The sequence below is a fragment of the Monodelphis domestica genome, chromosome 2 (assembly GCF_027887165.1).
Source record: "Monodelphis domestica isolate mMonDom1 chromosome 2, mMonDom1.pri, whole genome shotgun sequence".
NCBI classification, from domain to species: Eukaryota; Metazoa; Chordata; class Mammalia; order Didelphimorphia; family Didelphidae; genus Monodelphis; species Monodelphis domestica.
The window spans coordinates 140,664,428-140,677,601 of record NC_077228.1 but is presented as its reverse complement, the minus strand read 5'-3'; the positions used below and the strand labels follow the sequence as shown (position 1 = coordinate 140,677,601).

General features: G+C 38.2%; 1 protein-coding gene across 1 annotated transcript in view; it reads right to left on the bottom strand.

Annotated features, from left to right (window-relative positions):
* SMYD3 (SET and MYND domain containing 3) overlaps positions 1 to 13,174 on the bottom strand; it is a 1,068,189-nt gene that overhangs the window by 159,423 nt on the left and 895,592 nt on the right. The gene's annotated exons all lie outside the window — the stretch shown is intronic.

Here is a 13,174-nt window from a genome sequence, read left to right as displayed (position 1 = left end):
TGCTTTGGAATCCTTTACCCTCTCTAAAAAAGAGAGAAGAGGTGTGTTCTTTAAGTCCTTTTGTCATCTCTTCTAGAAAAATTCCACTGAGTGATGATGTCACTTTTTATGTTTGCTGAACCTCAAAAATTGCTTTTTTGGGGGGGCCAGGAAATGACAGTAAAATTTTCAGTGAAAATTAAGGATGTGAGTTTTCCTTTATCCTATTGAACAACAGCATTATTGTATGACTATTATCCTCCATGAAGTTATGGGGATATCAGTCTATTTCACTATATCCTCTGCAGAGATTCCTAAAGCAACTGTCAGATCTGCTCCAAAGGATCATCTCATTTTTCTTTTTTCTCTTTTTTGTGAGCATAATTGTCCCCAAACACAAACATTTTGAGAATCAAAGAACACAGGACACGTTTGATGATGTTGTTAAGTTGATTAATCATATCTGACTCTTCAGGCCTCTGTTTTCTTGGCAAAGATGCTAATTTTTTGTGATCTCCTTTTCTAGAACATTTTATATATGAAGAAACAGAGACAAACATGGTAAGTAAGTTGTCCAGGTTCACACAGCTCATAAGTGTCTGAGGCTGGATTTGAACTTGGGTCCTCCTGATTCTAGGGCTAGCACTCTATCCACTGAATCACCTAGCTACCTCATATATTTACATACACACATATGTAGATATATACATACATGCAGATGTGCATATGAGTGTGTTGTTAAATGTTTAACAACTGGCTCTTCTAAAAATGTATGCATAACATACTTTTAAGATTTATCTGCATTATTAACGTTCCTCATCACTTTCTTAAGTTTAGACAATCAAAATAATTAGTCAAGTCCTGATGGATAGGTAGCATTTGATAATTTCCATGTATAAATGCTCACACTGAAACTTTTACATGGGCTCTCACCAGCCAGTATGAGGTGTGGACAACCATAGACAAAGTTTAACAAAGCAGTTGCAAAGTTGTGTTGGGTTCTCTTCTGCTCTTTCCCCACTCAGGGCATCTAAAGGCGTTGTTTTGTGATTTTCTCCACCCACCACCCCATTTATCTAACTATCCATTAATCTACCTTCTTCCCTATCCCAGTAGGATGTAGCCCTTAAAATCAATATGTACTGACTGTCAAGCAAAACAGATCAACCCCCTGAACAGATCTGAAAATGCAAATTCTGTATTTCTCATCCATCATTCCTCTGCCAAGTCATCACCCCATTTTGCATGGTTGAAGGCCAGACTGGTTTTTCTGCTACTGAAGTTACCTAGCAGTCCCCATTTAATTTTCTTCCCTCGAATTTGCATAATAACAGAAATAATCATATGCATTTGTAGCATCTTTCCTTTTACAAGCTTGATGCAAATTTCTTGCTAGTCCAAAGGACATTTTTGTTGCACACACACACACACACACACACACACACACACACACACACACACGATAGCTTATTCCAGTTACTGGAAAAAATCATCTTCCAGGCACTTACAGTCTTTCATTTAATCCAGTGATTTCTTAATGTCCCTTACAAATATCATTACCATTCTCTAGAAGCCATTAAATTTATGAAGTTTGGCAAATCAGTTTTGATTGTGCAACTTAATTGAATGTCCACACTACTCTGCCCTGGAACTGGAGTGCTTGTGAAAACTGAGTATGGACTTTCTGGGAAAGTCTATCTCTGAAGCCCCATGCACCACAGACTAGTGGCCACTGAGCCTACTGACCCTGTAATGAAACAAGCAAGATGCACTTTACCTGAAATTAAAATTGGTTTTGATCAATTCTTTTTTAGTCCTTTGGAGTTCTAGCCATCATTTCCCATTTGCTCAGGCTGCCTGATTTTCTGCTGACTCCCTACAGAGAGAAACTTGTTCCCCCTCTACCCCCCATTCTTTTTTCCAAGCCTTGAGAAAAGGAAAAGAGATAGTTGTAATGGAGCTGCAGGGGCAGTCAAGCAGTAGATTGATTCAAGAGGAGAAATTCAATGCATCCCAAAAGATTCCCTAGGATTTTATATCCTGCTGCTTAGAGTGTAATTTGTTGTAATAAGAAACTGAAGATTTTCTGTCAGGTATATCAAAGCTCTCAGTGATGGCTTGTGAGAGAGAGAGAGAGAGAGAGAGAGAGAGAGAGAGAGAGAGAGAGAGAGAGAGAGAAAGAGAGAGAGAGAGGGAGGGAGGGAGGGAGGGAGAGGGAGAGACAGAGACAGAGACAGAAAATGTCTCTCTTCGGAAAAATGCTCTAACATTTAGGGAGAGAGAACAACTTTTTTTCAAAATCTGCACACACACACACACACACACTGGCAGCATATAAAAGGTCAAGTTTCTTGTGGATGAATTTGCTACAAAAGTTACTTTAATAGGAAATCACAGATACTGTAGTAAAATAGAAAAGGCAATGACTCTAGCAATGGAGAACTTGGACCTGAAACTCCCCCCCACCCCCCCACCCCCATATGACTTCTGTAGCCTGGGCTTCTGGCCTTCATATGTTCAAAAGAAAAAAAAAATCTGACTGCTTCCTATCTTGTCAAGGCAAAGCCTTATTGGGCCTTAATGTTCTCAAATGTAAAATGAGAAAATGGCCCCTCCAGGTATAAACCTATGGTGCTCTATTAACAACAAAGATAAAATAGATTACCTGATTGGCTAACACAATTATAAACCTTACCTTGGAAGAAAAAAAATGGCAGCCATAACTAAGTGAACAGAACCCCAGAAGAATCCTCTCTCTTTCTGGGGCAGAGAAGCTTGTGATTTATCTTCTAAAATCTTTACACGTGAATCTAACTATGGAAAGTTCTATCTAATACTAGAAAAACAGCCATAAGCCTGGCTTTCTGGGGGGGGGGGGGGTACTTTCTTTTTAACTATGTCTTATTGGTGCTTCTTGTTTTGTCTTTCATTATTCCCTATAATAGAGCCTTCAATGGAAACAAAAAGAAATAGTTAAACAAAGAAAATGAACATATCTTTAATAGTATTACTTCTCTTTCAAGAAAAAGAAATTCTGTTTCAATCCTCCATCTTCTGGAATCACTGGAAGCATATAGTTCTTAGGTGAGTTTAACCACCAAGTGGCACTATGAGTCACTAACCTGATCCTATTCAATAGGAAGGAAGATCCCTGCAGGTCTCATGCTTACCTTGGAAGTTATGATGCTTCACCCTGCTAAGCAAAAGGGTGATTGAAATACCAACTCTTTATGGTTCTGTGAGAATGTTTGATCTTTTTCCTAGCTCCATTCTTTCGTGGGTGGTCCTGCTCACTCAGTAGTCTAAGACGTGTACTTAGTATGCATTTAACCAATAAAATCATCTCTGAGCTCCCATCCTATGGCAAAACCAACCTTCTCTGAAATTGAGATATTTTACAGTCTTAGTCATGAGACCTTGGCATAACAGAGTTGATTCTTCACAGGAATGGACAAGCATTCTTAGATACTGTAAACAGCACTTTACTCTTGGCATACAATCAATAAAGGTAATAAAACAACACATAACAAAACATTTACTTCTCAGTTACATGCTCACAGCCTCCACCAGACTAGGCAATTCCACACAGAGTATATGCTGCTCTGACCCCAGAAATTCTAAGAAAGATTCAATTCAGTTTGCTTATGCCCAAATTGCCATTAGTAAAGCAGGCAAGAGAACATGGACATAATACAAAGCAGTCTCCTCCACTCAATATTCAACTGCTACTTCCAACAGGTCCAATCTTAAAAAAAAAAAAAAGGCTTAGGAACTCAAGACGCAGGACACACAGCATAGAGAATGAATTTCAGATATGATACAAAATTCTTGTCATAGTTTATTCATCCCCATGAAGCAGTGTTGTAGGCAAGGGCTAGATATGAAGAGAAACTCTTTCTCTACTACCACCTATCTTGCTTCTATCACCATGAACCCTTTTGTTTCAAGTACAGAAACCAAGGGGCATATATATCCCTTCTTTGACTTAAGTTTAATCATCATCTCTTGTCTTTTTCTCTCTCAGTTCCCTCTCTTCCTTCTTTCATCCCTCTGTCTTCCTCCTTTGTCTCTCCCTCTTTCTCCCTATCCATCTCTCTCTAATCTCTTTCCCTTTCCCTTCTCTCCTTTTCCCTTCTCTTTCATTAATTCTGTCTTTCTCTACCTCTCTCCTTCCCTCCCCCTTTTCTCTCTGATTCTCTCCTCCCTTTCTCTCTCTCTTTAATTCTCTTTCTCCTGGTCTCTCTCTCCCCTTCTCTCCAGCTCTTTCTCTCTAATTCTTATTATCTCTGTCTTTGTCTGTCTTTGTGTCCTCTCTTCCAGACTTCCCCCTCTGTCTTTCTTCTCCAACCCTTCCTTTCATCTCTCTTTCCTTCTATATACAGCACATTTCCTTTCTGGCTATGCATTGTTCCTTCTGCATCCCATTCCTTTCTCTCCCTCAAGCAGGAAGCACAAATAAGGAAGGGTCTACTCAAATCTATGACAATAATAATCTAAAATTCCTATTCAAGCTTACTTTTATTTGGAAGTGGAACAAAAGCAAGAGAAGGCACCAATAAGTATTGGAAGAGTCACCTCACCTATTCAATTCCCAATTTCCTCATCTGAATATTCACAAAGATGGTTCATCTCCTCTCACTGGCCAGTGGAGTGATTGATGGAACACTATGGACAAAGTAGCTCACACCTTTTTAGAAGAAAACAATCATAAAAACAGTACTATTATGCAATAGTAAGCTTTGTTAGCCCAATGTCCAAAGCTTATAAATGCCAAAAATTAGATCCTGAATTAAAATTAAATTTTGTATTGGGTAAGTAGTATAAACTGTCTTAAGTCCATACGTATCTAAAACTTGGAAATGCCTCCTGCTTTTTCTTTAGCCATATTCAGAGGAAAATGGAACACACATGCATCACAGAATCGTAGATATAAGGCTGGAAGGAACCCTAGAGGACATCTAGCCTGATTATTTTATTTTTATAGATGAGGAAACTAAGGCCTGTAAGTTGCCAAGGTCATCCAAGTAAATGGCAGTTCCAAGATTTGAACTCATGTCTTCTGACTAAACTTAGCACCTTTTCTCCTACTTGTAAAATTTGTAGGTGAATTTAATCCAGAAGGACTAGCTAATACAGAGCCAAAAATTTTCTAGCAGGTTAGAATTATGGACTGAACTTCACAAAATGAAAAAGAACACATAAAAATCCCTGAACTTAATTTCAAAAATTCAAATGAAAAAGTATAAGATGTGAGAGACTGGATAGATTCAGATGGGTGAAAGAAAAAGACTCATTTTTTATAATCTGGGAATTTTGGTGGACTACAATTTAAATGGCAGAGTGAATAAGAACACTGGAGTTAGGCATGGAGTTAGGCAAACCTGAGTTCAAATCCAATCTCAGACACTTCCTGTGAGCCTGGGCAAGTCTTAACTCTTTTTGCCTCAGTTTCCTCCTGTGTAAAATGAGTTGGAGAAGAAAATGGCAAACAATTCCAGTATCTTTGCCAAGAAAACCCTGAAGGGAATCACAGAGTCAGACAACTGAACAAAAAGGTTAATAGAAATGAAAGGAAATGGAGACCTAACAGGATAAAATGTCAACTACTTACTATTCCCCAGAAGAAAAGTTGGTTTATATCTCACCTTCTGCAGGAGGATGTTTTTCTGGATTTCCTACACTCCTGGCTGTCTTTTTAGAGATTATATTCTATCTATCCTCCACATATCTTGTATTTACTTATTTTCATGTTTTTCTGCCGTTTTCAAACATAAGCTTCTTGAGGGCAGGTCTGTTTTTGCCTTGCTTTTAATCTCTAGCACTTAACACAGTGGCTCACACATAGTAGATGAATGCTTGTTGACTGATTTGCCCAGTATCATAGAGGCACAATATATCTGGAATTCAAATTATGGTGTCCTGATGTTAACTTTAGACCTCTCTCTCTGCTGTGCTATACTTCAACCTCTGGCCAGAAAAAGTGTTCATGTGTTTTATGAGGAACTCATGGCAATGATGCTTTGGGTTTTTATGGGTATCTATTAATTTTTAAAGTGCTTTACAAACATAATTAATAAATTCTCTTGTCACTTGTGTGAATATGACGTTATAATAGATTGTATTTCCACCAAGTACAAAAAAATCCATATAATTAAGATGCCAGGAATAAGGTCAAGAAGGTTACCATATTGAGAAAAGAATATAAATGTCTTCCTCTCTTGAGGTCACCGGTTCAAATTTAGCTCTAGTCAGCAGCAACAAAAATCTCTCGTTGGGTCTGACCTGCCTCCTGACCTCTATCTAATCCTTGCAGAAAATATATTCACTCTATAAAACTGCTCCAATGGCAGGCATAGCAATCAGCTCTTGATAACTCATGCCCATGTCTGTACCCTTTCTCAGAGCAAACAATACCACAGCATAAAGCATTCCCCTGGGGAATCCAATGGATTGGCAGCTGATGGTGACAGTCTCTTCAATGCTTATAGTTCAAAGCAGTCAAGATCTATTCCAAACTCACATTCTAAAAGTTTTCTTTTAGGCTAGGAACTCAATTTGGAGTTCACTACCCATAGGTAAATTTTTTTTTGGGGGGGGGTCTGTTAACTTAGTTGGAAAATACATCTTTATTTTTACCCACCTCTAATTGAAATTTAGCATATTCTCAAATTACAAATTAAAACAAAAACAATATTATTATCAAAAGGGCTCTATAGGCTTCCCCATAATGCCAAAGACAAAAGGTAAAGAACTTCTACTTTAGATTCTGGTCTTGGTTCTCCCTGGTTTTGTGTACACTCTTGCTCTAATGTCCCATTTAGAGAAGCCTGTACAGGAAAGCTTCTTCCTCACTTATTTCTTCTTTTGTGGTACTTCAGCCTTTTGTCAGCTACCTCTTTTCAAGGAAAAGGTTCAAGTCTCAATTGGTTGATGGAGATCGATATAAATTGGATTTTCCATAATACTGAATGTACTTCAGAGCAACTCCTTAATAAGCAAGATGGAACAGGCGCCTCAGGGGTGGGGAGGGGTTGGGTATTAGAAATTTATCATGTAGGAGAAACACAGAGGGTCCATTTACAGAAAGTATATAAAAATTCTGGAAGGACTGACCAAGTATGTATGTGTGTATATATGCTTCTATGCATATATAAATACATAATTACACTGGTCTATAAATGATATAAGTAAATATCTACATTTTTCCACTGATAAACTTTTATGAAAAGTCTGTTCATTATCCTTGAGCTTAAAAGGTCCCAAGATGTTTTGATAAAATAGATTCATTAGGTTCTGTTCTGAGACCTCCAGGTGGGTTTTTAGGAGAAGTGTAATAAACAAGAGATGTCCCTGTAGGTACATGGCCCACATTCTGAAGGCAGTGGATAAACACAAAGATTCTGCTGGCTGTTTGGGGCTGGCTAGGAAGCCCTGTACCTTATGCTTTTCTGCTTTTAGAATGCTAAGATGCTAGGTTTAGAGAAAAGATAGATAGATAGATAGATAGATAGATAGATAGATAGATAGATAGATAGATAGATAGATAGATAGAGACATCTATATATATGTATGTATTCAAATTTTGCTTCTGACCTTACTGTTCCCTATGTGACCCTGGGCGAATCACTGAAACTTCTCTGGGTTTTAAGTTTCTCCATTTGTAAAATGTAGGGCTTGGGCTAGATGGTCTCTGAAGTCCCTTCCAAATCTAAATCAATAGTCCTTTAAGTCTATGATCCAATTCTCCAGGTAACATTCACTGTAGGGGAGAAAGACCTTTTTTGATAAGGGAGATGGCTTGTCCACCCACCTTTTGCCTGGAATACTCTCCCTCCTCTGTTCCTCCTAGTGACTACCCTTCCTTCCTTTAAGTCTCCACTAAAATCCCATCTTTTACAGGAAGCCTTCTCCAATGCTTCTCCTTTCCAGTGTCTTCCCTATGTTAATTATTTCTTATCTAGCTTTATATATTTATATATATGTATATATACATATAATTTTTTTTGTGTGTGTTGTCTCTCCCATTAGATTGCAAGCTCTTTGAAGGCAAGGATTTCCTTTTGCCTCTTTTTCTTATCCCTAGTGTTTGGCATGGTGCCTAGCACATAGCAGTTGCTTAATTAAGATTAAGATTGTCTGGAGCTAGAGGTTATTAAAAAAAAAAGTCTAGTTGCTCTTTGGTTCTAAGAAACTAGAGGAAAATTGTTTTTATACAGATCAGAAGTGGATATAACCAAAAAGCCTAACATGAGAATGGGAAGAAAAGAGAGACAAAGAAAGAGTGACTCAGGATAGCTCTAGGGAAACCATGTCTAGACTAACAGGCAGAAGAACCCTGGCCTGGGAAGCTTATCTTTACAAGTATCTTCCTCACTCTAATTCCTGATCTCATCCAGCAACCTCTATGGTTCTGCTCAGATGTGTCCTTTTAAGTTGCTGAGACTGACTTCTAGAATACAGATGGGTAACAGCAAATGTTCTTTTCAGCAAACATTTATTATGGCCGTACTAGTGTGGAAAGTTAATATTAAATTGTGCCCCTTTTGGCCCCCCAAACAACCTTTTGATGCATTTGATTTGAGGACTGAAACCCTAGGTGTATCGCCCAGAGGTCATAGATAGAGTTTTCCCTCCTTTCCTTTACATCTTTGCTCCTTGATAAAGACTGGCAGGGTAGAGCCAAATTCTTTATTTTATCAGTAAACAAAGATTCTCTTAGGTACTGAAGTCAGTCAGCTAGCCACCACTGGGAAATATACCTCGTGCAGCCATTCTAAACACTTTGTAGTTACTTCCGGCATCCGGAAGACCCACCCCTTGTCCTGATTGAGGTCTGAGTCCTCCAATCAGAGAGGCTTAGAAAAGAGACATCAGAGGGAACAGGAAGTCACCCCCTTTTTTTTTCTTTCTGGAACCAAGGATTCAGGGTGGTGTGTGGTCTGGCTCTAGTCCTGGCTCACTATATGCAAGAAATTGGTGATACAAATACGAAATATGATACAATGCCTGCTCTTATGGAGGTTATGATCTAATGGAGGACCATTACTTGAATCTTGGTAAGCTACTAAGTATACATAAGGCATATTATGCTGAACTAACTAAACATTCTGTTGCACATGGGAAACATAGTTCCCAGCCTTCAAGGAGTTTATGGTTTCTTACCAGCTTGATGCCACTTTATTCAGTCCATAGACCAAGGTAATTCACTTATAAAGCAGTGAAATCAACCATTGAAGGTAGTTTTCCTGTAAACTATTTATTTGCCTGATTGTCCTATCTGTTGGATGCCTACCTGCAATTAGAAAAGTCTAGCTGTGGGTGTTAGACATGGAAAAGGAAGAACAGTAGAAAAGAAGGCTACGTTGAGGGCTTTCACATTTTTCCAAAGTGATTTGCATTCATTATCAAGTAAATCTTGAAATATATAATGAGATCGGTAGGAATGAACTCCCCGAATCATTGGTACAGGGAACTTCCAATTCCTCTACCAATTCAGTTTGGCACCTCCTCTGTAAGGATTGCCAGCATGCTTCACCATGCTTAACTTGTCTTTATAGTTTAAAACAGCTTAACCTTGTACATCTATAAAGATATTTTCCTCATACAAATATATTTTTGTCTGATTCATAAAACAGGGCACAGAGGAATAGTCACCTTTCCTTATTTAAATTTGATAACAAAGAAAATATCATGGGACATTATGTTACTAAAAAATGAGTTTCAAAAATTAGCTTCTCACACAACCTATAAAACAAGTAGCATTATAGAAAGTTAAAGAAATGATGATGAAAGGAGAAAAGTTTCAGGTTAGTGTTAAATAATCTGAATTATGATTAGATTTTTTTAGTTATGTTTCAGTGATAGTTCTCTTGACTATTCAAGCACTGTCATGAATCAGGGGGTTCTCTGAACAACTTGGTGTATTATGCCATCTTCCTTCAAAGAAAATGGCCCATCTTTCCAGCATACATTCCTAGAATATATGGCAGTGAGGTGTCACTGTGGATAGACTATTGGACTTGGACTATGGAAGATCTGAGTTCAAATTTGATCTCAGTTACCTTACTATGGAGCCCTGAGCAAATCACTCAGTTTCCTCATCAGAAAAATGGGAATGATAATAATAGAATCAAACTCCCAGGGTTGTTTTGAAAATAAATTTAAATATTTGCAAAGTTTTGCAAGCCTTCAAGTTCTATATAAATGCTAGCTATTATTATGGGTAAAATTGATCTATGATACAAGCTGCTACTTAGTACATCAAGATATGAAAGGTATTCGATTTCTTGTATGTCCTCTGGTGCAGGAGCTGTGGGCAGAGGATGGCTGGTCCTTCCTCTTCTTCCTGCTTACCCCACTTTCCACCATGGCCTCTGGCCTCAAGGCTTGGCGTTATGACCTGGTTTGTTCTTATATACTGTATTCCCAGAATTCCTACAGTACTCCAACATCATGAATGTTTCAAGTATGATGATGGGGTTATAAAACCAGGCTCCAAACACAATCCTATTAATTGTTTTAAAAAGAGGATTATGAGGAGAGAAGGCTATTGAAAGAACTAAAGTCACCAAGTAAATCTTGCTGCTGGTTATGCTGTAACCCTTGCGACCCAGACTCTCACTGGTTGCCATTTTAATCCTTTGGACAAAGTTTCTCATCAGCCCATCTGGTGTCTCAGTTTCCTGATTCTTGACCTCTGACTGATTATTTAGACTCCCCACATCTGACTTTCTGACACCTGCAACTGAATCTTTCTGATGCCATCACCTGACTATTGGAAATCTGTCTATCCATCTGGACACCTACAGTCTTCTGCCCAGTTGGATTTCTACCATCTGCCTGACCGCTGGGCCCTTGCCATCATACCGCCCACTTGGACTTTGGTTGTCCACCATTTCTATATCATCTCTGCCAAACTTCTGGTTTTACACCTGGCTTACTGGCATAGCCCTTCACTTTCTGTCTGCCCACCTCTGCCTCGAGCAAATCTCAGGATCCTGAGTTATATGTCAACCTCTTGCCTTGAGCTTATAGTACTAGAGTTCTGTATAGATCTCTTTCACTTGGACTGACTTCTTAGTCCCGTGTTCATCTTGGAGGCTCACATCTTGATGAGTGTGTGTTTATTCATATAGGCACATTTGGATATACTTAAACATATATATACACACATCTCTATGAGCATGTCTCTGTACATACACACACACACACACACACATATATATGAATGTATATATACTCATAGGGTTAAAAACCTCTAAGATGGCCATGGGACTTGAATTTAGTACCCTTAAAACATATGCATTTATGTGTACATGTATATACATATACATATATATATATATATACACATATATATGTACACATATATGTTTTTGTTTAGTAGTTTTTCAGTTGTGTTCCACTCTTCATGACTTTATTTGGAGTTTTCTTACCAAAGACACTGGAGAGGCTTGCCATTTCCTTCTCCAGTTCATTTTACAGATGAGGAAACTAAGGCAGAGTTAAATGACTTGCCTAGGGTCATACAGCTAGTAAGCTTCTCAGGCTAGATTTGAACTCAGGAAAATAAGTCTTCTTAACCAGGCCTAGCACTTTTATCCACTATGCTGCCTAGCTGCCCCTATGTATATGTATATGTATACATAGATCTATATATACACACCTATACATATGGGGAAGGGGAGAGAGAGAGACAAAGACAGACAGACAGAGACAGAAAAAGAGAGCTTAACAAGTCAACTATAGCTAGGTTCATCCAAGCTATAATTATAAATATGTGCTAGGCACTGAGGATATGAAGATAAAAGTGAAACATCCCCTTTTCTTGGAACAACTTACATTTAATTTGGGGTATGTAGCATTTGCAGAAAAGTGCATATAGTCAGTTCTGCTATAACACTTGTTCTGAAAACATAAATTTGTTCCAATGTAATTAATATATTAGGGATCTTCCCAGAAAAATGGGGAGAATGCAGAAAAATATATAATTTCACAATAACTCACTAACTGGGATCCTTCTGATGCCCACTTCTACAAGCCAACTTCAGGTCTTTGTCAGGGTATTCATGTTTTCTATTCATATGTCCTATTTCTTGTATATTTTCTGGTTTAGGAGCTGTGGGTCTCCCCATGCCCCCCACTTTTCACCATGGCCTCAGGCCCCAAGTTTTAGAGTTTGGGCCTGGTCAGTTTGTGAGTGATTTTGCCAGAACTGGGGTGCAGGCTAAGCAGCAGCCTAACACTGAGAACACCATCACTATTCATTCTAATATTTTTGTATTTCTTACTTAACACAAATAAAACTGCTACCACTTTTATTAGATTCCCATCTTTTATTTTATGTGTCACTGATGAAGTTTTTAAGTGTTGTCCCCCTAGCTCCATTTTCTCTCCATAAATCTTGGGACTTTTATTGGACAATTACTCACGGGATCATTTTTTGTGGGGAATGCTTTTTGGGGTTTATATAAGAATTAGATGAACAAACTTATTTCTAAGGGCAAATTATTAGCAACTTGGCTGGCTATGTAGATGGGAGGTATAAAGACAAACTTCTTAGAGGAGTGTAATTTGAATTAAAACTTTAAAATAAGTAAGTAGAGATTATTCTAAGTATCAAAGAGGCTTAAATTGAGGAAGAAACATATTCCAGTCCAGTGACAGCTTGTGCAAAGAAAGAGAGATGGATGATAGAATATTGTATTTGGGACATGCATTGTGGGTCAGTTTAAAGTGTAGAATGAATAAGAGTAATATGTTAATGTGAGAAGCCATGAAAGGGCAGCTAGGTGGTACAGTGGACAGAGCACTAGATTTAGAATCAGGAAGACTCATCTTCATGAGCTCAAATCTATCTTTAGTTACTTAGTAATTGTGTGACACTGGGCAAGTCACTTAACCCTGTTTGCCTCAGGTTCCTCATCTGTAAAATGAACTGGAGAAGAAAATAGCAAACCATGCTAGCAAATTGCCAAGAAAACTCCCAAAATGAGATCATGAAGAGTTGGACAGGATTGAAACAACTAAACAACAAAAAAAGAAGTCTTCATAGGGAGGTGAAAAGCCAGATTGTGGAGTGTTTGAAAAACCAAAACAGAGGAGTCTGTATTTATCCTAGAAGCAAGAGGGGGCCACTGGAGCTTCTTGAATCAGAGAATGATATAGTCAGATCTTTATGTTTTACAAATATCAG